At 35.7% G+C, this 5,392-nt stretch overlaps 1 non-coding gene across 1 annotated transcript; it reads right to left on the bottom strand.

The window, feature by feature from the left end:
• Positions 1-342: 342 nt before the first annotated feature.
• Positions 343-449, bottom strand: LOC131171555 (small nucleolar RNA R71). The gene has a single exon (XR_009142215.1). It is a non-coding gene; the product is annotated as a small nucleolar RNA R71 (small nucleolar RNA).
• Between the last annotated feature and the right edge of the window lie 4,943 nt (positions 450-5,392).

Here is a 5,392-nt window from a genome sequence, read left to right as displayed (position 1 = left end):
GCTCCATCTGTCTAAGGATTTCAGCCTAGTGTCACTAAACCCACAGTGGAAGCCAACAACTTTGAATTAAAACCAGCATGGCTCCAAATGATTCAACAAACCTAGTTTGCAGGTTCACCAACAGAAGACCCACACTATCACCTCCAGTGCTTTCTTGCCCTATGTGACACATTCAAGATGAATGGAGTGTCTGATCAAGCAATAAGACTCAGAGCATTCCCATTCTCCCTTCGGGATAGAGCAAAGAAGTGGTTACTTTCTCAACCGGCTAGAACATTCACTACTTGGGAAAACCTCTCTCAAGCTTTTCTAGCAAGGTATTTTCCACCTGCAAAGACTGCAAAACTCAAGCTTGAGCTCAACGCCTTCATACAAAAAGAAGGAGAATCACTCTATGACGTATGGGAAAGATATAAAGACCTGCAGAGGGAATGTCGACATCATGGCATAGAAGATTGGCTATTAGTGCAAAATTTCTATAACGGGTTGCTACCTTCTACAAGGAGCACAGTTGATTCAGCTGTAGAGGGTGATCTAATGGAGAAAACAGTGACACAAGCACTTAAACTTCTAGAAAGGGTTACATACCATAATTATGAGTGGTCAAATGAAAGAGGAAATGCAAGGAGAACTGCAGAGGTCCTGGACTAAGCATGATAAATGCTTAATTTGATCAGCTCACAAGGAAACTCGAAAGAATTCAAGCCAACGCAGTTGGTACAAATAGTCAACACGAGGACAGCTATGGAGGAGGATACATGAGTTCAAAATATAGCAATTTCAATGAACCCTCCACAGAACAGATGAACTATGAGAATAATGGAGGAAACTTCAACCAGAGGCAGCCCAACAATCCATATTCAAATACTAACAACCCTGGATGGAGGAATCATCCAAATTTCTTATGGTCCAATCAGAAGAACTAGCCAATAAACAAACAACAAGGGTACAAAACTGGATTTCAAAACAGAGGTCAAAATTTTGCACAGCCATCACTACCTCTCCAACCTCAACAACTTGAACTAAAAACGACCATGGAAACCATAATGGAAGGATTTCTAGCAGCTCAACAACAACAAAATGAATTGATTAAACAGTTAACTTCCAGAGTAGACCAACTTGCTACTCATAACAAGATGCTAGAGAATCAAATTGCTCAGCAAGCAAGTTCTTCTAGTAAGGCTGCTAGAAAACTGCCTACCCAACTAGAAATGAACCCAAGGGAGCAATGTAAGGTAGTTACACTGAGGAGTGGGAGAACTCTAGTGCAACCAGTGGTAGAACTGACAGAGGAAACCATAGAAAAATCTAAAGGTCAAGAAGAGAAAAAGGAGGAAGAAGCTAAGAAAGATCAGGAAGAGGAAGCTAAGAAAGATCAGGAAGAGGAAGCAAGGAAGACAAAGAAATTACCAAAGCCATACCAGCCTCCCCTACCTTTTCCTCAGAGATTTCAGAAAGCCAAATTGAACAAGTAGTTTGGAAAGTTTTTGGAAGTTTTACAGAGACTTTACATCAATATCCCCTTCACTGAAACACTTTCTCCGATGCCATCCTATGCCAAATTTCTTAAGGAAATTCTGTCAAAGAAAATAAAGCTAGAAGACTATGGAACAATACCTCTAACAGAGGAATGCAGTGCCATACTGCAAAACAAACTGTCACACCCTACCCCTCCGTAAGGCATAACATGATCCCATTGTGTATCTAATGAATTACCAACTTCGTCTACTGATAACCCATTAAATACACTACAAGGGATTTTAAAACTTTTCTTACTTCTTTTTACAGTGGTGAGCACTTTTGATAGGTGTTAAAAAAATTTTAACTAAAGTGAAACCAAACAACAAATCTGAGTATCAACAATTTCTGTAAAAATTTTGGACGAGTGCCATTTGTATTTTGAATAAAACAGTTCTTCAAAAATCTGTAAAAAGCACTTGCAATATATTTTTCAATCCTAAACTTCAATAAATTTGTTCAACACAATAAATTTCTTAACATTATCAATTCAGTTCAACAATCAATTTACCAGTGCTCCCAAAAGCTGAGATAATATAAATATATCCCAATATTTTTACAAGCCAAAATAATTTACAATTTTAGTTTACAACTACTCAAGACCAAGTAAAATATATACATACAGTGCACATATAATACAACAAAAACTACAAAATATGGTATACTCAATATACCCAGCGAAATCACAAAATGTAGCACAAGCAGCCAACTCTGCTGCTCTGTCCGTCTGTCTACTTGCGACAACAATGAAAAAGCTATCGCTGAGTAAAATTTACTCAGTGGTGCACAATAACAATTTAAAATGCAGGTATATAAAACTTTTATTGACAATTTACAATCCAAACAATTCACAATTTTTCAAAGCTCACATAACACAAATTTGATTAAACAATTGAATAACATAGTGTTGCCAATTAATAACACAACTTAGGTCATGACACAAATTTTTCTGAACATGCCGTGTGTATATCACGACAAGGCATACTCACCCCACTAATCGAAATCAATGAGGGAGGTAGCTAGCTAGATAATGAGTACTCATTCACACTCACCTCAGACTGGCAAGTTAAAGAGGGAGGAATATAGTCATACTCACCCCATAAATGGATGAGGAACATAGTGATATTACCATGCCAAGTGTGAATAAAAGACAATCCAAATCACAATATTTAAATATTTCATACAAACCATAAATCACATTTTATCTCAAAATTTCCATCTGCAAAGTAGGCAATACAATAATTTCCAAATAATATTCCCAAAGCCAAAACAATCAAAAATTATTTATAACTCATTTCTCCAAATAAATTTTCTGGTAAAAGCAATGAATATAAAAAGTATTGTGCACAGACCTCTGATAAATGCCTCCTGGCCCTGACTCAGTGTTCCTTATGCTTCTCAATATCCTTTTCAACTGAAACACACAATTTAAAGTGTTTCAGTACTCAATGAATTTGTTTCTAACAATAAAATCCAATATTTAAATTTTCTTGGAACTATTCCCTTCAATTCATTTCATTAGTCAACCTATAATGTTGACCCTTGCTGCACTCTAAGTGAGTCAATTCTAATGTTACCAATATGTCACATTTTATACCCCTTTAGTGTTGGTATATGTTACCAATTTCATTTCCAAGTGTATTGCACTTCATTGCAATTTATCGGATTTCGGTATACTATTTTGACCTAGCCGGACGACCTAGTTCTCTCGATTTTCGATTTTCGGTCCAAACTACAAACTTGTAGGTCTATGTCTTATTGCACGCAGGGCAAAATTTCAGGTAATTCTGAGTTGTATAGACCAAGATATGGTCAATTTACCAATACTGGACAAAATGCACTAAAATGGTAGGCTTAGGTCATTTTTAGGTCACTTTTGATTCAGCCAATTTTGGTACCTGAACTTGTGCAAACTATTTGGCTTGGTTTTGTCCATTTATGGGCTTTGGTGTCTTCATAAGAATTGTAGACCTATGTCTAAACTATTCATGGTAAAAATTTCAGGTCAATTGGACTTGTTTTGAGTAAGTTATAGTAAAAAAACTAACTATTGCCCAAATGGTTAATTTTCAGACTTTCAAGTCACTAATCCGGATTTGTCAATTCTCATGTCACTTTGTGGATAGAACTTAGGTAAGCTTCCTTCATGAAAGTTGACACCTTTTGTACCTAGTTTCACCTCCAATTGGTCTCATACCAATTGGAGCCACACACTTAAGGTTCTAAGCTAAAGTGTACACTGCCCTATTACACATTATTCAACACTTACCAATTACACATTCTATACTTACCAAGCTAACTCTTTCATGCTTATTCTGGTTTTTACCATACCATTAACACACTTAACAACACATTTTGGTCATTTTGGACAGCTTGTAACCATTCTCAACATACACATTATAACTCAGAATTTTCCAAAGTCCACTTACATAATTTAACCACATGAACATACCCCATTTACATATCCAATTCCAATATATTATACACATATACATGCTGCCACCATAAACAACATAATTCAATAAACCAAACCATGAAACAACACATTTCTAACCACACTATAAAGTTGCTGATTCACCTCATGGAAAATATCTCCTTCGAATTGCTTTCAAGCTTTCAAAACCAAGTGCACCATTACACATACTCTTAATATACATTGTCTAAATTATTTCTAAACACATAAACACCTACACCAACATCTTAAACAACCATTTACAAGTGAAAACAAATAACAAATAGTAAGTTTCCATGGCTGCCGAAATGGTGTACCACTATTACTCCATCAAACTTCAAAATTTCTTCCACAAAACAATTCCCTACAACATCCACTCAAAGTTTAATGAAGTTAGATTGAAAAATACACATTTACCTCTTTTGGACTTCTTCAAAACTCCACCAAAACTTTCCTTTCTTGTTCCCAAAAAGTTGCCCAAGCTGTATAAAACAACTTTAGTGAAGAAACCTAGAAGAACTAATGGCTTGATGATAGTGGATTATCCTTTGCATGGTGGACGGCCATGGAGGACTTGAGAAAAGCTTGGTTTCAGCAATGGAGAGAGTTTGAGGAAGAAGATGGCTGTTTAGTGGAGGTGGCTGCCCAAAGCTTGGATATGTGTCACTTATCTCATGTTAGTGGAGCACTAAGTGATTAAAAAAATATAATCAAATGTTAAACTTTCATTTATCCAACATTACACCCATAATTTTCCTTATTTATATTATGGACCACCATTTTAATTTTCATGGTATTTTCAAAGTTTAATATCATTTATTTTTAATGTAAATTTAGGTCAAAAGGCAACTCGGGGTGTCAATTGACCACAATGCCTATATTCGGGTTGCTTTTTGGCTTTTTTGGTAACACTGATTTTTGTAGGTTTCTTGATTTTTTTTTTGCTTTTCTTTGTACTAATTATTTAATTTTTCTTTGATATTTCTAATACCATTTATTTTTCAATAGATGTTTATTTAAGTCCCAAAAATATTTTCTAGGGTTCCTCGCGGTCCAAGGCTAGTCAACGGCCCGCGCCGCAACATCTCGATACGGTCACCCATCGGTACGGTTTTGTCCGTTTAGCTTAGTTCCATTTTCTCTCTTTTATTTTTCTTGTATTTTTCTCTATTGTATTTCAATACCTTATATCTCCACACTAATATTTAAATATAATTCCTGGCATCCTAACTGTCCGGACAGACACTGGTCACCGGAACAGTAGAACGCACTACCGAACATAGGGGTGTTACAATTCTCCCCCCCTTAAAATAAATTTCATCCGCGAAATTTTACCCAATAATCATCTTACAATATTCACACGTTTATTTTCTCCTTTCTATATGATTGTATAATCTTCTTTCCTCTGAATTTGTATAAAAC

Source organism: Hevea brasiliensis, chromosome 12, assembly GCF_030052815.1.
Source record: "Hevea brasiliensis isolate MT/VB/25A 57/8 chromosome 12, ASM3005281v1, whole genome shotgun sequence".
NCBI lineage: Eukaryota > Viridiplantae > Streptophyta > Magnoliopsida > Malpighiales > Euphorbiaceae > Hevea > Hevea brasiliensis.
Note: the sequence above shows the minus strand (reverse complement) of the source record. Positions and strands in the feature narration are given on the sequence as shown.